This window comes from Mirounga angustirostris, unplaced genomic scaffold (genome assembly GCF_029215605.1).
Source record: "Mirounga angustirostris isolate CCGP_5_RB_7025 unplaced genomic scaffold, mMirAng1.0.hap1 SCAF_14, whole genome shotgun sequence".
In the NCBI taxonomy this organism is placed as follows: domain Eukaryota; kingdom Metazoa; phylum Chordata; class Mammalia; order Carnivora; family Phocidae; genus Mirounga; species Mirounga angustirostris.
In genome coordinates, this window is record NW_026991722.1 from 25,615,552 (window position 1) to 25,638,104 (window position 22,553).

At 50.2% G+C, this 22,553-nt stretch overlaps 1 protein-coding gene across 4 annotated transcripts in view; it reads left to right on the forward strand.

Moving 5' to 3' along the window:
* The window catches only part of ZBTB7C (zinc finger and BTB domain containing 7C), a 346,189-nt gene that overhangs the window by 188,058 nt on the left and 135,578 nt on the right, over positions 1–22,553 (forward strand). For 2 of the 4 annotated variants that reach the window (XM_064577635.1, XM_054510304.2), the window contains exons 3-4: positions 4,818–4,879; positions 6,233–6,303. The gene's annotated coding sequence lies outside the window, so the exon portion shown is untranslated. The remainder of the gene's footprint in view (positions 1–4,817; positions 4,880–6,232; positions 6,304–22,553) is intronic. The other 2 variants (XM_054510305.2, XM_045886758.3) reach the window with 1 other exon arrangement.

The following is a 22,553-nucleotide window of genomic DNA, read 5'->3' on the forward strand; positions in this document are numbered from 1 at the left end:
ATCCCAGCCATGCAGGCTGGACACAGCCTGAGCCTACCTTCCCCCCAGTTAGGGCAGCTGTGTGCAGGCCTGAGCCTGGGAATCTGGGCACCTCGATTCTGGTTCTGGTCTGCCCTTATCCTTGGCATGACTTGGGGTGAGTTATCTGCCCTCTCTGGGCTTGAATGCCCTGGCTGTAAATGGAAGGATTTATAGGGCTCCTCCAAGCATGGACATTATATTTTTCAAAAAGCCAATGAAGACCCTCAGAAGAACAATACCAATTTGTGTCACATGCTGGTTGTAAGCGCTGTGGCAGCTCCTAGAAGACAAAGATTAGTGCAGACAAAAAAAAAAAAAAAAAAAAGATTTCATTAATTTGCATCAGCTCTCGAGGCAGTGTCTCTGCATCCTTCTGATGAGAGGGTGTTTATCGACGAGCAGAAAGTCCATGAAAGGACAAGGCCACGTCTGCAGTAGGCTCCAACCTGTACCCAGTCCAGGGTTTGCCCCTCTGTGGCATCCAGGGCCACCATGGCCTGACACCCCTAGGCCTTGGTTCATTTTGGGCATCAGCCCTCACTGTCCCCAAGCCATGCTGTCCTCTGGCTGGTCCCTCCTGGGTGACATTGTGCAGGTTCAATTTCATACTAAACTCACAGGCCCTGCAGGAAAAATGGGGAAAAGCACTACTTCTGAGAAGGTTACTCAGCTTCCCTGTGCCTCCGTGTTCCCGACTTTCAACCATCCTGGAGGGAGTTTGCATGCAGGAAACACACCTTTTTGTGTCTGCATCCCCAGGGGGTAGCAAAGACCCTGGGATACAGCAGGTGCTCAATAGATGAATTGAAGCTCTCCTACCTGTCTGACAAACGAGTGGGAACATACTCTCGTAATCAGAAAGCATCACACAAATACTCGTTAATATTAAGTCCTACTAATGCTAATGTTAATATTAGTATTGAGGGGCGCCTGGGTGGCTCAGTGGTTGAGCGACTGCCTTCGGCTCTGGTCATGATCCTGGAGTCCCGGGATCGAGTCCCGCATCGGGCTCCCTGCTCGGCAGGGAGTCTGCTTCTCCCTCTGACCCTCCTCCCTCTAGTGCTCTCTGTCTCTCATTCTCTCTCAAATAAATAGATGAAATCTTAAAAAAAAAAAAATATTAGTATTGGGTTGTGAGTCACACGGTTCTGATTCATACATGGTCTTCTTCTTGCTACTAAAAGCTATGAGTGATCTGGAGGTGGGAGCGTGGGCAGATGTGGGCCTTCCACCTTCTGGTGTCTGTCAGCAGTTGGGGCAGAGGGAAGAGGGGACGAGGAGGAAGGGCATGATGTGGGATGGCACAGTCTGGTCAAGGGCCAACTGTTTCTCCTCACAACAGCAGGCTGGAGCCAGACCCCTCTTCTTCTCAAATGCTGCTTCCTTCTCGCCTCGGGGAGAACCAGCAGCATCTGCCCGCAGAGGCCTGGCTCTTGACAGACCATGCCGGCCAGTCGTGGAGCCAAGGGCTGGGGAGACGGAGCCTGGATGCTACCCTTTGGCCCATTTCCAGCCATTCCTGGAGATTCAAGAAAATAAGTCATTAGTCCAGAGTGTTCCTTAATGATCTAATGAGGGAGAGTGAGGCAGCCAGATTGTCGGGTTTGAGAGCCTCCAGGTCAGGGTCTGCGAAGGCACCTGAAATCATTAAGGCCCTTCTCCTGGCTGCTGGGGCGCTCCCACATTTGCTACCCAGAGCTGTAGGGGTGTCCACCACCTGGGAGGATGGGTAGGCTTTGGGGTGGGAAGTAACGGTTTGCTCGGAAAGTTGCTAACTTCACATGCTTATCTCATATCATAATTTTATTTTAAGTTGGAGGCAGCTTAGCGATCACTCCTTCCTTTTACAGATGAGGAGATACAGACTCCCCAGAGAAAGGCAGAGGCTTGTCCAGAGCTCTTGTGGGCCTCCTCTTGCCTCAGGAGCCTGGATTTTTTTCTCCCCTTTTTTCATTTTTTCACTTGCAACACTGTTTTTTGAGGTTTTAAAGCACATTCCAAGCAAAAAAACTCAGGACACTGAAAAAAAAAACCCATCCACGCTATTTATTCACTTTCACTTGGAGAAGCTGTTAGCTCTAATGACCTTTCCAAATTAATAAAATCTGTAAATGCTCAATTGTTTATTGCACACATCGAGTTACACCTCTAAGTGACTGGAGGCCCCTGCCTGCCTGCCTGGAATTCGGAGCTTCGGGACTTGGCAACCTGCAGACATGCTTTCCATCCCAGGCAGGGGGGCTGTGGTCAGATTCCCTGGGAAGGGATGCAGGGTGGCTGTCCCTCCAAGAACCTTGAGGGGATGGCCCGTGGTATGCTCAGCCCTGAGCTAGGGCCGATGGCAGATAGAAAAGGTCAGTGGTAGTCCCCATCCAGGGGTCCTGCCAGGGATGTATCAGGAGAGGCAGGACTTCCGGATGTGAATGTAAGTACCCAAGCAAATGCTTGATTCAGTCTGCAGCGTTCAGACACAGCAGGATGGGGAGCATCTGGAAGGCGTCATGGAGGAGGCAGTCCTTGATGTGGGCCCCCTAGAAAGAGGAGGAGCAGGTCAGGTGGACAGCACAGGAAGGGCTTTCTGGGCAGGGAGCATAGAGTAAAAGTGAGAGTGTGTCCTCAGAGCCTACGCACCTGGAGGAGGAAGCAGGCGGGGGACATGATGGATGGGACTGGTGGTGGCGTGGAAGGAGGCCACGTTCTGGAGGGTGATGGTGCTTGGACTTGAGGAGGTGGGCGTAAGCAAATCCTGTTTCTCGATGCTCAGCCACCTCCTGCTGACGCGGTGCTGCGCCACCACGACGCTGACAAGCCATGGGGTTCCCTGGTCCAGGGTCATACTGTCCACTTCCTCCCTGAGTCCTGGTGGCAGCTTCCCTGGTGGAGCTTGTGAATGAACAGGCTACTTTGACTTCCAAGGTGAAGATGGACCGAAGTCTCGTTGACTGTGTATGTTGTACTCCTGGTGGCAAAATATGTATCACAAACTTTATCATGTTAACCATATTTAAGCGTATAGTTTAGGGGTGTGAAGTATATTCACGTTGCTGTGCAGCCATCCCCAGGACTTTGTCACCTTCGCGCACTGAAACTCTGTCCCCACTGAACACTGACCCCCCATCTCCCCTCCCTGCAGCCCTTGGTGATCTCTATCCTACTTTCTGTCTCTGTGATATCAATCTAAGTGGAGTGATACAGTATTTGTCTTTTTTGTGGCTGGCTTATTTCACTCAGCATAGTGCCTTCGGGGTTCATCCCTGCTGCAGCACGTGCCAGAATTTCTTCCTTTGTACGGCTGAATAATATTCCATCGTACGCATAGACCACATTTTGCTTACCCATTCTTCTGTCCACTGACACTTGGGTCGCTTCCATTTCTTGCCTATGGTGAATCATGCTACTGTGAACATGGCTGTGCAAATATCTGGTTAAGTCCCTTGCAGGAGGATTTTGAGATTTTTATTTATTTATTTATTTATTTATTTATTTATTTATTTATTTATTTATTAAGATTTTATTTATTCATAGGAGACAGAGAGAGAGAGGCAGAGGGAGAAGCAGGCTCCCCACTGAGCAGGGAGCCCGATGCGGGGCTCGATCCCAGGACCCTGGGATCATGACCTGAGCCCAAGGCAGACACCCAACCATCTGAGCCACCCAGGCTCCCGGATTTTGAGATTTTTAAAGAAAAAGTGCTTCGGGCTTTCGAATGAGCAGGCCGTCTCCCCATGCTAAGACTCCGGTGCCTTGAGCAGAGCTCCGGGTTACACTCTGCCAGGCACCCAGACTGAAGGCTGGACTCTGGCGCGCACGGCCGTCCCCACGCCACGCTGAGCGGCTTCGGTCCGCGTGTTAGCCAGCTTTGAGGCTCTTTGCCTTCACTTCTCATCCCAAAACACATCAGTCGTGTTGAATTTGTCCCTCACTGAGGTAGCAAGCCCTCTGTGCTCTCACTGCAGCAAGTTCTTTCTCCCACCTTCTAAAATGTATTTAGCCACGACTGTAAAAGCCAAGCGACATCACTCATGCCCAGGTCTCCCTTCTCGTCCTCTCTCCTCCCCTCCAAAAACCCGCATGTGCTGCTGAGGAGCTAAAGGGCATCCTGTCCTGAAGCGTCACTACCTCTGGGCATTAATTGCCTCTGCAGATCCCAAACTCACTTAAAGCGCATTGAAGTGGTGACACACTCAGGAAGAAAGGCAGGGGAATTCACAGTTCAGGTTGGCATTGTCATTAACTCAAGTCTTTGGTGTCATCTCCCTCCCGCGCCGAACGTCCCGCCTGGCCTTACAGTCAACCCCCGCCATGCATTTTCTGGCCTTTGTTGGGGTGTGTCAGCTCTTGAACATTATTTAAATGTAGTTTGGGGCCCATGCATGCAATTACCATTGTGTTATTATTCAGAGCCAGATTGTTAAGATTCAGGCAGCTGTACAAGGAGATGCCCTGTGCTGTGAGGTCCAATTTAGGAGGGCCTTCCGAGCCGGCGCGCGGGGTTGCTAGGCAACCCCATGCTACAGAAGAGGAGGCCTCACTCCGGAGTGGGAAGAAGCCCAGCGCCTTCAGGGAATTGAAGGCAGTGGTCAATCGGAGACTGGCATGGCGCCGCGGAGGGGGAGGGAGGCGCGTGGGGAGCCAGGGGCGCCCACCCAGCTAGCACACAGGGTTCCTGGGAGGGGAGAGTGCTGTGTGGAGTAAGGAGGAGAGAAGGTGCAGAAGCCCGAGGTCGGCCAGAAAACTGCCAAAGGATACCAGAGCAGATGCTAATATGCTTCTCCATCCCTTTCTTTTCTTTGCAGGAAATGAGCAGGTTTGCAGGGAAACTGCTGGCCTGAAATTTAAGAGGAAGGCGTCATTGCTTGTGAGTATGAATTTTGCGTTTTTAGGTGTTCCTGGGAGTGGGTGGGTTTCCCGGTCTGGGGAAGGGGGCATGACCTTGATGGAATCGGCTTTTGGTTCTGGAAGGCGTGTCCGGCTGGGTGGGGCTGGACCCAGGAGTGTAAGGCTTCCTTGGAGTGGAAGGTGGATGGTTGGACCCCAGGCTCTGCCCTCCCACTGGCTCAGGAGAGTCGCTCCCTTGTGGTTGGCTGTTGTTTGGGGGAGAGCAGGACTCCCGGAAGATGAAGGGAGATGTGCATTTTTTGGCCCTGGAGCCACACACAGTTTGTACACTTCTGAGTTTGCTCAATAGGTTGGCCCTAGTTAGAACCGCATATTTTCATACAGGCCATTTAACAGTGTGTTCAACTAAGAGCAATCATACAACCCAATCCATTACTCTGGCTGAGAATATTATTAATCGCCAGGTGCCTGGTGCTGTCTGCTGGCTCTAAGAAATAACAAGAGGAACAGTGGCCTAGGCTGTTGGAGGCACTTTCGATCCAGTGTGGGAGGAGAAGAAACCCGCAGATGAGGTTATTAAAGACCCTTATGAACGAGCGTACGGTCCACTCTGGTGCTCACACCACAGCCAGAAGGGCTGGTGACAGGAGTGGTTAGGGCACACTTCCTGGGGACCGGGGGACTTGAACTGGGAGAGGCTGATGGAGGAGGGAAGCCATTCCAGGGCGGAAGGAACACGTGCCAGGATGGGAGCACCCAAAGGCCTATGTGGAGGGTGTCACAGACATGGGTCTGAAGGGGAGGGAGGAAAATGCTGGTAACTTTGGGCCAGACCAGGTGGTAAAGGGCTGGAAATGGCTTCATGAATGGTCAATGTGCAAAGAATCAGGACGGAATAAGGTTTCCCTCATCTGTGTAAATAAAATTGAGTTTCTGCCAGTTTGTCTGTGACTCATGTGAAAGTGGCCGCGTGGATTTTTCACCAAATTTGAGGTTGTGTTTGAGAGGAGTACAGACACTGGATACATAATAGGAAATTCACATTGGGGCTCCTCCTTAGATCTCTGAGAGAGAGAGAGAGAGATGGCCCTCTTCAGACAGCTGCAGCTAAGGGCCACCAGAGGCCCATGAGATCAATGAGGAGGCCCTCTGAGCTCCAAGTGGACAGTCACCAGGACAGTGCTCCCAATGTCCACTTGCTTTTCTCTGGAGCTGCTTCCCACACACAGAGCTCTAGGTACGATGCCCAAGATGAGGGGCAGCTGAGATTTATTTATTTGACAAAGGGTAACTATTTCTTCCAAGCAAGTAGGGAAAGCTAGGACGTCCTAAATCTCAAGAATCACAACCAGTATTTATGTTGCATTACCAGCTTGCACCACGCCTGACAGGATCGTCTCGTTCGAGCTTCACAGAGGCTCTGTAGGTACTGCCAACTTGCAGGTAAGGAAGCTGAGGCTGGGAATAGCCATTTCTCTCGAGTTCACTAGCCAATAAGTGATAGAGCTGATATTCACGCTCTCTGCTGCGCATAACTGGATATCTGATTGTGGGACAGGCCTGATGAGTCTGCCCCTGCCTCCTGCTCACTCACCCTGGAGAAGAAGAGTATTCGTGTCATCTCACAGGGGTCTCTGGTTGTGGGAGCTCTCTGTTCTGGCGGGTCAACATTTTGCTGTGCTGGCTTTCATGGGGTATATTTTGTCGACTGGTGAGCTTGGGCCAGGCAGGAAGGTGGTTATGGTTCTACCCTCAAAGAGGAAGGCTCATGTGTGTTTCTACCACCTCTGGAAAGATGCAAGAGGGCTCCATTTGGAGCTGTTACTTGGCTGATCTAGGTTGGGTTCCCTAGAAGCAGAGCTTGAGATAGGGATTCAGGGACATGTGCTGTATCCAGGGAGCGCTCTTAGAGAATACTTGTCAGGGAAAGAGGAAGATGTGCCAGGGCCTGTGTCTTTCATTGGCTTGATCCATGTGAATTGCAAAGCACTGATGTCCGTGACCTGGCAGCAAGGGACAGGCCTGAAGTAACCCCTCATTCACCCCCGCGTACTCCCAGAATGGTGCTGCAGGTGTAACCTCCAAGGCATGCCCTTGACCAAGAGCAAGGGTCCGGAGAACGTCACAGGTGAAAGCAGCTGGGGAGGAGGTGTCCCAGCCAGAAAAGTGGATCTGAGTGGGGCCTCGGTTGCATCTACTTCTGTGCCCGTGAACATCACTATCGTGAAGACAGCCAAATGCAGTTTTCACCTGACTTGGCAGTAATTTTCATTGTAGTAAGGGTGCATTTTAAGAGTATAGGTATTAAAATAGACATCATGAGTAGCAAAGTCTGTTTTCACTGAAACAAGTATGTGCTTTTTTAACCGTCATTTTATTCCTAACAGGTCATACAGTCCCATGACTCTAAATTCAAAAGTACCAAAAGGTATACTGTGAAAAGTCCCCTTCCCACTTCTGTCCACAGGCAGCCTGGCTCCTCTCCTGGTGAGCACCAACATGACCAGAGTTTGGGGTTACTTTCCAGGGATAGTCTATGCACACCAACAACGGTGTGATGTAGATTTCAAAGTCTGGGGGAGTCTGATACGGTACAGTAAGACAAAAAAACAAAAACAAAAACAAAACAAAAAACCACTCAAGAGTCAGCAGTTGGGGCTCTTCCTTCTGAAGTAGTTGAGCTAAAATGTGCCTTTTCTGTGGAGAGAGAGAGCAACCCACCAAATCAGCTCTCAACGGCATGTTCCAAATGCATACAAACTTGACAAACATTTCCAAACTGTTTTAAGTTACTACATGTACAATTGATGTCAGAATCGCAAATTATTACTACTTTTTCATTAAGGCAAATCACCTATAAAGAGTTTGAGATGCTGTATTACAGCTCTTGAAGTTCTCAAATATTTAAGATAATGTAAAATTTCGCTAAATTCACTATTTAGTTCCAATTATTTCAGTCTCACTGCATTCATTGCCCACTGTCATTTGCATATTGTTTGATGACTTGCCGAAACGGGTCTTGTGGCCCATGTGTGTTTAGATGCACCTTAGTGTCAGCACCTTGTGAATTTTCACCATGGTTTCCTTTTATGGAGTCCCTACCGTGATTGGAGGTGCTTTCTCAACATAGGAGCTGGTCAGTGATGGAGGAGTCCCCTCGGTTGGGAGCTCCCTGTCATAGGAGGTGAAGGGGTAGCTGGGACATGTGTCTACAAAGTTACCCTAGGTGCTGGGCAGGTTGACTACTCAGGCCCTTTATAGCTGAGCGTCTGGTCTCCGGAGCTTCATTATTATTATCGCCTTGATAGGCTGTGTACCTTGTTTGAAATCCAGGCCATCATGCTCACACTGTGTGAGCTTATCTTCCAAATTTTGGTTTCACGGGTGCCATCTAATGCCTATAAATGGCCAAATAGAGCTGACTTTGTAATCTCATAGGCCTGGCGTGTGTGTGTGTGTGTGTGTGTGTGTGTTTCTTGCAAGCGAACTCCCTCCTTTCTGTTCTCCTTCATGTTCACACTCTCTCTGAGGTTGCCAGAAAAATCCTCTAACTTGTGCATGACCTGTTTCAGACCTGAGACAGATTTTGATGGCACCCCCATGAGGCAACAACAACAAAAATCTCATTTCCTTCCAAGAAATGGAATCATTATCTTGATTGAAATAATATCTTTCCTCAACCTGCAACCAGATAAAGCATCAAATTGGTGGGGTTTCCTTATCAGTGCACAGAGTTTGCAGGACACAGAATAATGGCCTGTCAGCTGCTTCTGGTGGGCGGTTCTGTAAGGCAGAGCCCACAGCTCTTGGCCTGATTTGGATCATACAGTGTCTGGGGCAATGTACAATAATTCCATTAATGACAAAAGTTATTCTAGTAACGTGAGCAGGTAGTGTAGACCTGAAACAGCATGAGCAAGAAATGCAACCACTACATTATTGTGGTGGTGGTTTTTAATTAGGCAACATCTAACATATATGGGCAATTGCAGGAGCGACTAAAAGCTGTAGATGTTTATCTACTTTTAGGATGTCAGTGTTCTGGAACCTGGTGCCCACTAGGCCTGAGTTTCCCAGGACTGCAGTTAGAGTGTGGGGGTGACTGTGCTTGAGAAGGAGGGCCAGATCCTAGTTTTGGGGGGACAGCCAGAGGCCAGCAGACCAATGTCTTTGGGAAGGAAATTGAAAATCCTGTGGGCAGGGAGGCAGGGGTTCCTGGTTCGGGGGCCACCATCTGCTCATCGTTCAGAGAGGGTTACATGGGGGTGTGAGGAGAAGGAGGCGAGGCAATGTTTGTACAAAGTCCAGGATACTGGCTGTACCCCCAATCCTCCCTGCCCCCACCCACTGAGAAGGGAGGCGCTGCTGTGTCCCAGGCATCTTTGAGGGCTTACTCTGTGGCAGGCATGTGCTAACTGTTTTACACGCATCTGTTCACTTAATCCTCACAACAATCCTGTGCGTTAGAAATCTGTTCTTGGCCAGGGAGAAGGAAAAGAGAGGTTAAGTAACTTGCCCAAGGTCACACAGCCAGTAAAGGGGTGGAACTGGGATTTGAAGCCAAGCAGTCTGGTTAGAGCTCTTGTGAACTTAAAATAGAGCATTGGGACTAAATAACACAGTTCAAACACGTGGGGCTTTCGGCAGACCTTAAACTATAATCCTGTAATAGGGAGAAACATCTTTGTAACGTTCCACAAGGCACAGAGGTGGTTCCTGAGATGGAGGTGGGAGGTTGAATGATATTCTAGCCAAGGCTCCTGATCACGGGCACCCGGTAGTTCTGATCCTCTCTTCACCTGGGATCCCGCAAAGCTGTCCCTAGCTGTATGCACACTGCAGAGCCCTAAGGTAGGTGGGATTTGCCCCCATTTACCTGCCGCCTATCTAGCCCTCCCCCCGACTTCCTGCAGAGCCCTCCTGGGCCCTTGGGGCTGCCCTGTGGGCCAAGACTTCCCCAGAGAAGGAACTCATCCCTCCACACCTGCCCCATGCCTGTTTCATTCCCCTCACTCCCCAGGCACCACGTAAGTGAAATGAAAGCCCCTATCTTCAGGATCTTGTTTTCAAGAGGAGTGCTGGCCTGTCACTAAGCGTGCCTGATTACCATGGTAATCACCAGCTGAATGGAGTGATTATATAATACATTCCATCAGAAATATGAACAGGTGTGCAGGGGAAATCAACATTTATCAACAAGATAGGTCTTGGGAGATTAATAGCTAATTTAGGATTGCTCAAGGAAACAAAAGAAAGAAGAAATACCTTCCCTTGTGGTCAAGGTTCTTCCAGCCTTACCTCTGGCCATGTCCTTCTGTCTGCCTCCCTCCCACCCAGCCTACTCGCATTCCTCCTTGCCCTTCCCTCTCCTCTCTCCCTTCCAGTGCTTAGCCATCTGTCAAATATCACCTCTTCCAGCAAGTCCTCCTTGGTCTATTCCACCTCTGGGAAGTTCTGCCTCCTCTGACCGGCTGCAGCCCCCACACTGGGCCCTGTGTAGTTTCCCTTGCTCCCAGCTAGCTGGAAGTGCCCCTCCAAGGGACATACTTGGTCTACTCTGCAGCAGGGGCCACCATGCACAGAAGCCATTTAGCCAACAGCTGGGGGCTCTGGTCCCACCCACGGTCCGCAAGGCCAATGAACTCCTCCCCCACCTCCCCAGCTAAGAACCTCCCCATCTTCTTAGGGGCCTTATTAAAAACGCTACTGTGACACCTCTGGGTGACTCTAGAGCTCGGAGTACTGAGAGCCAGATTTCTGTGTTGCTGTTAAAGAAATGAAATGTGTTTGCATTGTGGTATACCTTCCAGAAACGAAGGCAGCAGTGGGGATCCAAGAAGACACACACAGCAGTTTTGATTTCTAAGCCTTGGGATTCCTGAGTCATCACCCCCTTCACCCCCTTCCAAACCCATCTGGCTCTGGATGTGGGAAACCACACTCCCGGGACCAGGAGGGGCCTTCCCACTCCACTGGGATGCAGGCCCCCCTGGGCTCCTCGGGAGCCGGGATGGGGGGGAGGGCTGTTCCAGTGCAGGGTGGGGCTGAGGAGGAGGCCGCTGGCCCTGGCACACCTCTGCCTGGGCCCGGGCCTGTAAGGGTCTCAGGCACGGCATCCCTGTGTGAGCGGGAGGCAGAGGGCTTGAGGGAGGCCTCCATAGGAAAGGCCTTCTTCTTCCCTTTCAAGTAGGACAATACATCAGACAAGCTGCCAGGCCCGCTCGGAGGACGCGAGAGGCATTAGCTAATATTTTCATTTTCATAGAATGAATAATAAAGAGCCCCGAGTGTCTCTTGGAGCTAATTTTGAAGAACATGTTCAGTCACATGCTCCTCTAGTTGAGTCAGATTCCTAAAGAGTTGATAACAAAAGGTTTAAACCGGGGAAAAAAAGGCATTCCTCCACCAACTTTTCTCTCTTTTAATTCTCTTCTTGTAATGCTTCTCAGTTAACAGTAACTTACGGAAAGATGAAATAAAGTCGAAGCAGGAAGCAGTGAGCCTCGGGAGGAGGTCTCAAGTGGCAGCTCTGGGTTTTGTTCTCCTGCATGAATGGCTTCGAGGTGGGTCCCCTCACTGAGCTTGGTAATATGGGGCCTCACAGGCAGACAGACACCAAACACACGGACAGACGGACGGACGGAGAGGGCACTGCCTCCCTCTACAGGGGTCTGCCTGAGGCGGGGCCCAGAGGGAAGCGGGTGGCACCCTCAAAACGGTGGTTTGAAGAGAGTTGAGTCCAAAGGCCAGGGCAGGACCCAGGGCAGTACCCCCAACACGGGGGCGCAGTCCCTCCCCTGGGGCTGAAGGGCCAAGGAGAGGGGGGATGCTGGAAGCAGAGACAGTGAGGATGCTATGGAGGGGGCTACCCTATCTAGGCTGTGCTCTGAGGTGTGCCCCTGAAAACAGGGAGACAAAGCATTCAACACCTGACCTCCCTCCCTCTGTCCTCCCCTGGGGCCCCACTGGCTTCCAGCAGGAAAGAGTGCAGAGGGGGAAGAACCCAGGGCTGTGGTCCGTAGGGGTCGGTTTCCAGGGCACAGAGCTGAGTGGGCAGGGTGGAGAGTGGGCCTGGAGGGGCAGATGGGGACAGTGGCACAGTGATTCTTCTCCAAATGACAGAGCAGTGGTGGAGAGGGAGGCCCAACATCCTTGTCAGGATAGGTCTGGTCTGAAGGCCAATTTTAGGGTCTCTAAGAAAGTCCCCAGCCCAAAGAAACATGCCTCTTCCCCAGCCTCTTCTCCAGGGGTCACCGTTCTTTTAACCAGAACAATACTGTCTCAAGGTATTCCCCTGGGAGAGGAGAGATGAGCCATTCTGAAGTGCCACATCTGATCCCACCCCAGGAGAAGGAGCTGAAGGCAGGGACTGGGGCAGCCCTAGCAAGGTGCCAGGGAGTCTCTAGGAGTGGGCCTTGAAGGGAGGGTACAGGCCCGATGGTAGGCGAGGGAAAGTGTGTGTCAAGGCCAAGAGCACCAGGGCACCAAGTTCCCAAGGCCAAGGCAGGACAGGGGGCCGTCTGCCTACAGAGGAGTTTTGCCAGGGGGCAGCCAGCCTGAGGCGAGGCCTAGATCATTTGCTTGTCCTGGGTTCACAGTCCTGCTGGAGACCACCCGTGGCTCTTGGAACTGCAGGCAGCTCCCAGCCCTGCACCCTGCAGGGGTTCCTGCTGATGAAAAACAAGACCAGTGAAGCTCCAGCTCACCTTGATGGGCCAGAGAGCTAAGTGCTTGCCAGGGTAATGTGCTTTAGTTGTCCAACAGTCCATGAGGGGGTATCGCCCTACAGAGGCGGAGCAGAGACAGAGAGGAAAGTCACTTGCTCAAGGCCACATTTCCCAGATGGCTTGATTTCAGAACTGCCTCTTGCCCTGGCTGCCTGCCAGGGGTCCCCTGGCCGAGGAGAGTCTGCACCTGCAGAGAAGGGAATGTCATTCAAAAGTTGGAATGTACATTTAAAATTGTTTTATTTGGAAATAATTTTAAATTACAGAAAAACAACAAAAATAACAATAATACAAAGATGGCCTTTATACCCTTATATCCTAGATGCATCTGTTGTTATAATTTTACTCCACTGCCTTTAACATGTGTGCTCTCTTCCTATCATGCACACACACACACACACACATACATTTTATCTGAACCATTGGAGGGTAAGTTACCCCTAAATACTCCAGTATGTGTATAGGCAGGCAAATTCGCCTATCCTCTGGGATACGCAAATTCTCTGACATATTCATAGTACGGTTGGTCAGGAAACGTAACATGAATACACACGTGGATCTAATTTACCAGTCTACCATCTGTATTCCAATTTTGCCAGTCAGCCTCCTGATGTTCTCTAGAGAGCACAGCGTCCTCCTGTAGCAGAACCCAGCTAGGGGCGGGGGGGGTTGATTTAGTTGGCCTTCTTTAATCTGGAACATTTTCACAGCCTTTCTTTATCTTTTATGACTTTGACATTTTTGAAGAACACAATGCCCCCTTCTTATTTTCAATAAAATGTTCACCCTTTGGGGTTTGCCCAGTGGTTCCTTGGGGTGAGATCCAGGTTATGCGGTCCTGGCCAGAATCCTCCTGCCTAGGCAATCTTAGGTTCTTCCTACACGATCACATCGGCAGGCCCTCCTGGTCCTCACTGGTCCTCACTGGTGATGTTGATTTTAATCTCCAGGTCAAAGTATTACCTATTTCTCCACTACACGGTAATTGTCTTTGTTCTCTCCTGAAACTAGTAAGCAGTCTACGGAGAGACCCTTTAAAACCAGGAGAATACCCTGCTCCTTGTCAGGTTCCCCCAGGGGTAGCACCCATTGATGTCTCTTGCCTGATCCAATCCTTAACATGATGGTTGCAAAATTATGCTTTTCCAGCACCTGCACTACCTCTCTATTTACCAGTCGGCCCTCAGCATCCTATAGTTGCACAATCTATTTAGGCAGCATACCTTTACTTTTATAAGCAGTAAAATGGTATTTATTTGTCTATTACCTGTGTGGACTGATGAGTTCCTGTTTTTCTAGTAGTTTATTATTTCTCACTGTGCTCAATTATTTTGGTGCATAAATTGCCCCAGACTTGACCAGTGGGAGCCTCTACAAGCTGACCCCCATGATATTTGGAAATGCCACCATCCCTGTTTCGGAGCACTTTCTTACTTTCTGGGATAACAAGAGGTTCCAGGCTCATCATGGACCTTCCCTGAACGAGCCCTGCAACCAGTCATTTCTCTGAAATGTCAGCTTCCTTTTAGTGGGGAGTCGTATTAGAGACCAAACTCTGGGCTCTGGGTGTGCCCACTGCTGCTGGGTGTCTTTGCTTCTTAGCCCTTTCAGGGGACAGAACTAGGAAATACGTGCATGTATGTACACATACATACACATATTTTTCATATATATGCATGTATATACACTTACCTATTCGTATGCTACAAATCACAATCCTCGCTAATGCCTCCAATTCCAATCCACCCCTGCAGGGCTGCTTCTTGCCTCCCCCCATTCCATATTTTTATGTCCTCCTTCCACAGCGAAAACCTCAAAGCTGTCAACACATTCAATTGTTTGCTTAATCCCCTGTTACATCTGGATGGCTTCACCACCGCTGTGGACAAGCCTTCCCCTTCCCCTCCCCTCCCTGCTGTGTTCACAAATAGCTTGGAGTAGTCCTTTCTTTCTTTCTTCCCTTGCCCTTCAGTGTGGTCAGAGGATTTATTTGAAATACAGTTAGGTTTATTTTTTTCCAGTTTGTTTTCAGGTTTAAGGATTTTTTTTCCCCCTTCCCATTCTTATGGGTTTAAATTTTTTTATTTTAATAGGTAGAACGTTAACACACTTTCACAAGTCAGAACTACACAAAAAGCCAGCCTAAGAGATGTATCACTCTCTCCTGTTCTCCTGCACCCCACTCCCCCTTGCCGGGAAGCAGCTTAATTCTTCTATGCTCACACTTCTATTGCTTTTTGTAAAGATAAGTGCATTTTTATACATGTTTTTTAATTTTCCTTTATTTTTTACACAAAAGATACCGTATCATATATGCTTTTTTTTTTTATACTTCGTTTTCTTTATGTGTTCAATATTATGTCCTGGAAGACACTCATGCCAGTTCATAGAGGTCCTTCCACATTCTTTTTTATAGCTACACAGTACTCCACATGTGGGCACGCCATCATCATGCCCCCACTCTCCTCCGGATGACCGTTGAGATGGTGTGGCCGTAGCTTACAATTCCAAAAAATGCTGCAGGGCTCATGCATGTGTGTTCCAGGTGCTTGGGAGTGTATCCTCAGGGTAAATGTCTAAGACTGAGATTCCTGGGTTCAAGAGTAAAGATGTACATAGTAGTTTTGTTAGGTGTCTCCAGAAAACCCTCCATGAGGTTGTACTGGTTTGCTCTCCGCCCTGTTTCCTCACAACTTTGCCAACAGAAGGTGATGTCAAATTTTGGAATTGTTGCCAATCTCATGAATACGAAATGGTACCTTAGTGTAGGTAGTTTGGATTTGCATTTCTCTTATGAGTGAAGTTGAACATTTTCTAATATGCTTAAGGATAACTTTGATACTGCTTTTGTGAATTGCCCATACTTTTGTTCACTTTTCTATTGGGCTTTTGGTTCTTTGTCTCTCAATTTTTATGACTACACACACACACACACACACACACACTAGTGATGTTCTTTCCTTTTTTTTATTTAATTCATTTATTTATTTGAGGCAGAGGGAGAGACAGAGGGAGAGCACAAGGGGTGGGGAGGGGCAGAGGGAGAGGGAGAGAACTAGACTCCCAGCTGAGCAGGGAGCCCAACGCGGGGCTCCATCCCAGGACCCTGAGATCACGACTCGAGCCGAAGGCAGACGCTTCACCAGCTGAGCCACTCAGGTGCCCTAGTGATATTATTTCTTTATCTATGATATATGTGGCAAATATTTTCTCCCAGTTCATTATTTAACTTTGACATTACTTATGGCGTTTGCCATAGAAATTATTTTTGTTTTTATATAGTCAGTTCATCAATCTTTTCTTTGATTGCCTATGGATTTTCATAGTTAGAAAGCCTTTTTTACATCGAGGTTATAGAAGAATTCGCCCACGTGGAAACATAATTTTTAATGGCTACCTATTATTTCATTGAAAAGAAAAATCATTGTTTTTAGATAGAAGCTAAGAGGTGAATTGGGACTGCAGGCCGATGCAGCAGAGGGCAGAGGAGGGCAGAGGGAGGGGAGCCTGCAGGGAGGCTGGACGTTTGAAAGCCCCACACCCAGTTGGTTTGAGGACTGACAGAGGAAAATGGTCTCCGCCCTGCAGCCACAGAGGCTCAGGCAAGGCATCATGGCTGGCGCCACCAGGGAGGACTCTGGGAACTTCAAAGGAGAGGCCAGTCCTTGGGGCTGGAGGAGGGATGTAGGGGCAGGGCTGGGACGAGGGCGGGGCCAGTGCGGCCTGTAGGGCAAAGTTGAAGGAGGCCTCAGCCAGTGCAGCAGTCCCTGGCACCTGGGAGTGAGGGCCTCCTTAAATTATGCCCCTCGGGCCCCTCCTTGGCCTCCCCCAGGTCTTGGCTCTTCTCTGGGGAGAAGCCGAAAAGGGGTTGAGGAAGTAAAATGAATGGGGTGCAGGCTGCCCTGGCTGAGCTGTCTACCGGGGGAGTGGCAAGGTGTTGGGAAGAAGGGGCAAGATTTCATCCTGGAGGTGGTGGGAAACCACTTCAGGACTTGAAGAAATTTAAGAAATTCTGTCAAATTGGGGAAAGTGGGGATGATAACCGTCTATTCCCAGAGCCAGTGTCAGGATTAAGTAAGATCATCAACGTAAATATTTTCTGTGGGCAGAGGGCCTGGCATGGAGTGGGAGCTCAGCAAACCTTAGTTTCCTGTACTTGGGGGTTGGCGGGGGGTTCTACTGATTCTCTTAATCAGGTCTCAAGTCTAGTGCCCTTGACACAGTGGGACTGTTCAAACCACAATGTAGGAGTAGGAATACGAACAAACAAAACTTGAAGTAAACCATCTGTCCACTCACCTGGTTGAAGAGCAAGATGGCCTTGTTCAAGGACTTGACAGAGGCGGCTCCACGGCGTCCATTTTATAGAAATGGAAACTGAGGCCCAGGGACGGTCTCACAGCGTGTTAATGGCTTACAGGAAGTTAATGTTTGTGCTCCCATGAGTCCTCCCAAGAGAGATGTGGGCTCTCACTCCCATGAAGCACTCTGTCCGTACTCCCCAGCCCTAGAAAAACATGTGCCTGTGGGCCTCTGACAGAACCTTCCCAACAGCTCCCTGCGAGAAGAGCTTCCTCTTGAACCATGCTGACCTGGAAGGGAGAAAGCCCCCAAACCAGGAGGAGGCAGCAGACAGGAAGGGGGAGGGCAGCTAGCCCCCCAGCCCTCTCCAGCACCCCGGCCACATGCCTGAGGGAGGGGCCACCAAAGGACCCCAGACCTGTCATTTCCCTCCTCTCCCAACCTCAGCTGCAGGTCCAGCAAGGCCATTCCCCGTGGCCCCGCCTGGCAGGCCAATCAAGTGTGTGGGAAAAATAATAAGTCTGTGGCCCCAGTGGCTGGAACTTGTCCTTCAGAGCTCGCTTATCTGCCTCTCCCCCGGGCTCCTGATGATTGAGGCCAGGAGGTTGGCCGAATCTCCCAGACCACACTTAGGAGGGAGGGTACGCAGAGGCTGGCTCTCTACTCCCTCGCCTGGCAGAGAGATCTGAAAGGTCCTGGAGCAGATTCCCCCAGCGAGCCACCAGCCCCTTCCTCCACCACGCCTGCTCTGCCAGGCCTGCGCAAGTGGCCACCCCGAGGACCTGCATCATGATATTTAAGAGGAGCCGGGAAGCCCCCACCTCAGACCCATCTTTCTGCCGGAGGGCTGCTGAAAATACTTCTTCAAAGCTTCTTCGGCCTCTGCCCATTGCTCCAAGCCCGGCTGGCCTATGTGGTCCAAACCAGTGCCACCCCTTCCCAGATACCTTTCTCAATTCTTCAGAATGAATCCCCTCTCCATCCGCCCCCCGCAGCCTGCACAAGTAGGTTTCAGCTTCCTCAGGGCCTTGCCATGTCGGTCCTTCATCACAGGTGGCTGGGAACAAGACCATCTGCCTCTTTCAATGTGAATGACCTGAGAGCAGGAGCTACTTCTCCTTCAGCTCTGAGTCCCCCCCAAATGCTGAGCCACTGTGTCACCAACAGTAGATGCTCAATCAGTGTTGAGCTGCTGAAATGCAAATGGAAAGACCTCAGTGTTCAGAAACAGGAAGTAAGCTTGAACTCTGGCTAGACACTGGCTGAGTGTCCTTGGGGAAGCCCCTTCACCTATCTGGGCCTCTGTTTTTTCATCTGTTAAATGGAATGATCCTATCTGCTTTGCAAGGCCATTGCACCAATAGAGTAGGCCACGTGCGCAGCCCAGAACCTGACGCCCAGTAGGCCTATCTCCATTCATTCACAGACACTCATTATGCGCCTTCTTTGTGCCAGGCTGCAGGGCAGCTAGGGGTTCAATGAGCTAAGGCCTAAGTGCAATTCTGCATGCTGACATAAGGAGCCCATGCTGCCCGGGTCCTGCTGGGGCTGGGACCATGCTGATGGGTGGAGCATCCCTACCCTCAAGGTGCTAGCAGTCTTTCCCATCATGGAGTCTGTGGGTTTTCCAGATCCTTTCCAACCATACAACTACTGAGATGAGATCAGCTTCCAGAATTTAGCGATGGACGATTTCCGGAATATTCCTCACTTGAGTAGAGGCCCCGGCTTAGGTGGGCGAATTGAGGGCTGAGAGAGAGGAGGAATTCAAAAGGAACTGGGCTGGCTTCCTGATCTCAAAAGAGCTCTTACTGTGTCACACCCATTGCTCTCTAGAAGGTGCTGAGATGGCCAAAGCAGGCCTCCGTCCCTCCTGTGGGGAAACTAGATGTCGGCCAGCCTAGGGAAGGGGCCGGGAGACTGCTTTGTCCTGCTTTAAGAGCCAGGCCTGGGAGGACTATAGGCCAGGAGTCCACAGGCACAGGCAGGGCTGGGGGAGAGCAAGGGAGACTCGAAGCCATCTTCAGCGTCTGCCAAGGGAACTTCTGGGCCCAGGCGCAGCAGGGTTGGACCTGCCAACCCCAGGTTCTAATGCCCCACTCCCAGTCGGGTGGTTGACAAGTGCCAGTTAAGTGTGGGCTGTATGCAGAGCCCAGGGGACACCCCCTGTGAAGTCAGGAAGTGAAGGGTTCCTGCTCTGATGGGCAGTGGGCCATCCTCCAGTGGAAAAGCACCACACCCCCCTGACATGCTGGGGGCAGGGAGGTTGTTGTGCAACCACAGCAAGACCCTGTGGCCACACAAAAGTGTGACTTCTGTCATCTGTCGTATCATGCAGAGAGGATGGGCATGGAAGATGGGGTGAACCCAGAGAGGGTGGGTTAACTTAGGAAGGCTCTGGGGCAGGCACCTGGGTACCCAGGCCTTGGAGCTTTCTACAGATGTATAGGAGGCCCTCCCAGGTACTCACTCATTTTGCTGAGGTGTTAATGGGTCTTCTCCTCCTCCTGGCCATCTCTGAATGTCTGAGGACCAGCAGGAGTGCCAGTCCCATCCCCCAGTCCCACAGCCAAGCCACACAAACCTGAATGTATCTGAAGATGCTCATCTCTGGAGCCGTCCCTGGTTTGGTGTGCTCTCCTTAGGGTGGGGGGGGGGGGATATTTCTCTTTGTTCTAGATGCTTCTCCCCCTCCCCTCAACCCAGCACTTCTGCAGGTGGCTGGACCTCTCATCTCAGAGAGGTCAGATGAACTCTCATCTCAGCCTGCCTATCCCTCTCTGGAGAGACTGCCAGGCCTACTGGGAGCTGTGGCCAGTGAGTCCCCGTCCATCATTCCTGAGCAATAGGAAGGCAAGATGCTAGTTAGCCAGAGTGGGAAGGGGTGCTGCTTTGGCACAGACCTGGCAAAGGCAGTGCATTTGGAACGCTCCTTGCTGGTGAAACAGTGGAGGGCATTTAGGCCGTGAGGAACCCCACTGGCGCATGTGCGGGCAGTGAGAACACCCTTGATCGCTGACCTGAATGCTCACGGGTGTTGCTGGGGAAGGCTGCCTTTGGGATGAGCAGAGTTCACATGGGGCTTTCGATGAAAAGCTAATGGAATGACATTTTAATTGCATATCTGACAAGTTAAGAGAAATGAGGGGTGGGGGAGGAGATGGGGTCAGGGAAACACAGAGTCCTTCTCTCTGTTCTCCCTCATAACAGGGAGAACAGACAATTTTATCACCCACAATAGGACATTGCAGAGAGTGAAGATGGGCATTATTATAAGGGAAAACAGGTGTAAAATGAGACTTTCTCAGCTAACAGGAGACTTGAGGAGCCAATATAATTGGCTATAGGTTGTCCTGTTCATTTTGGCCATGATAAAAAGGAAAGAAAACTTCACAGCTCTCTAGGTAATTAATGAGTCGTATGGCCCATAGGGTATCACCTAACCCTCATGACTCCTGGTTTCTCTCCCATAAAATTCATTCATTCATTCTGCAGGCATTATTTTGTGCCTTTCATGTACAAGGCAATGGGCCAGGGGCTGGAAGTTCAGAAGTGACCATGACAGGTCCCTGGCATTAGTCCAGCAGTCTCTGACCTCCGGGGTCCCTGCCCCCTCCAGAGACACAGCTCCAGTCCATGAAATAGTTAAGTAACAGCGGGTGAGACTGTCTCTGAAATATGTCCGGTTGAGTGGGACAGGTAACAACAAGGAAACGGGGAGATGGGGAGCATGTGCCCATTTTATGGAAGAGGAGCCTGACACTCAAAGGAACGGCATAATGTGCTCAACAGCACACGGCCAGGAAGTGGTAGAATTGAGATTCGAACCCAAAGCCACCTGACTATAAAGTTGGTGCTCCTTCCTTACACCTCACCTTTCTCTTCTCTAATGCTTGCTTGCTCCTCCTCCTCACCCCCATCCAGCCATCTGGCTGGCAGTCCTCATGGCACAGCCAGACCCCCGAGGAGACAGGGCCAGGGCCCCAGAGCAGTTGTAACACTTACCAAGGGCGGCTGAGGGTCTCAAGATGCTCGGCCACTTCCCTTCCATGCTCTCTGATCATACAGCTGGAGAGCAGACCCTCAAACACTTCTGTTTCTAGTCTTCCAGGGTGCAGAGGGTGGTGAACAGTGCCATCAACATCCGGGAACTGCTGAGAGACGGGGAAGGTCTACAAAGCCATGTTTAACACTTGATGCAAAAGACACAAGACCAACCCATACCATTCTTTATGCAACTCCCACTGAAACATTAACTAGAAACCTGCTCCAGACAGGGATCATGCTCTGCCCGAGTTCTCATTGGACAGATGATTACATCTCATGTTTTTAGCTCTTTTCATCTGGGCCCTTCCGCTAAGGCCCCCTTATCTCTTCATGTGCACCTAGCCCTTGTTTTCATGTTCAAAAAAAATTATTAGTGAGATTGAGTGGTGTGAGTGGTTTTAGCGGTCATTTAGACTTGATGTTTTTCCTCATCGATTTCCAGGAACTTTTTTTTTTTTTTTAAAGAGTTTATTTATTTGAGAGCGAGAGAATGAGAGAGAGCACATGAAAGAGGGGAGGGTCAGAGGGAGAAGCAGACTCCCTGCCGAGCAGGAAGCCCGATGCGGGACTCGATCCCAGGACTCCAGGATCATGACCTGAGCCGAAGGCAGTCGCTTAACCAACTGAGCCACCCAGGTGCCCTCCAGGAACTCTTTATACCGTAGATGTAAACATATGTCTATTACATAAAGCACGAATACTTTTGCCCCATCTGTTGACTTTCAACTTGCATTGTGGTTATCTTTAGGACATTAAAGTTTTTGACTTTTATTTAATCAAATCCATCCCTTTTTGTTTTCCTTTATGGCTTGTGGTTTTGTGTCAGGCCGAGGAAGACCTGTATGTTGACCGTGTGTGTGTCAAAAACACAAATTTGCCAGAGCGTCAGGATCTGAAAGTTTTGGTGCAGACATCCAAGAAAGTTGTCTTGCGGCAAGCGAACACTTCCCAAGGGCCTCTTTGCAAGGAGCCTCGGACCCAGGGGAGATCCAGGACAGCTGTCCATCCACCCAGCCCTCATCCTGGATGCCTCACATAGCATCCCAGGTTTTGTGCTGGGCTCTGCCCTTTCTCCCTGCAGGTGGAGGCTTGGCTGATAAGCTCAGCGAATCAAATATTGACTGTGCCCTCACAGGGTATGTTTTCCTGGTCACCAAGGCCAAATCAAGGCCCAGGGACTTGTTTTTCCTTTTGGTAGCCCTGTCCTCCTCTCCGTTCCCTTCCCCACACTCTGAAAGGGATCTGAAGATCCTACTAAAACGGTTTTATGGGGGCAGGCACCTTTATCTGTTGCTGCTTTTATGGGAAACTTTTCACAGAGCCGAGTACAGAAAATTATCTTTTCAAACATACCATTCAGTGTAATTTTATAAGATCTGCCATAATTGCCCTAGAATCTGCTCGGAGAAACCCTGAAATCCAGGGGCTGCTGTGTTTTAAAAGAGGCAAGAAGCCTGGGCAACCAGAAAAGCACTATTAATCCTCTTGGGGCTCATCCTTATTAATTCATCATTTCTGACAAGGGGGGGAGAAAGATGGCTTTGGAAAGCCTCTTGGAAGGACCCAGAATCTATTGGCATGTGGGCATGTGCGTATACACACACACACACCCCCCCT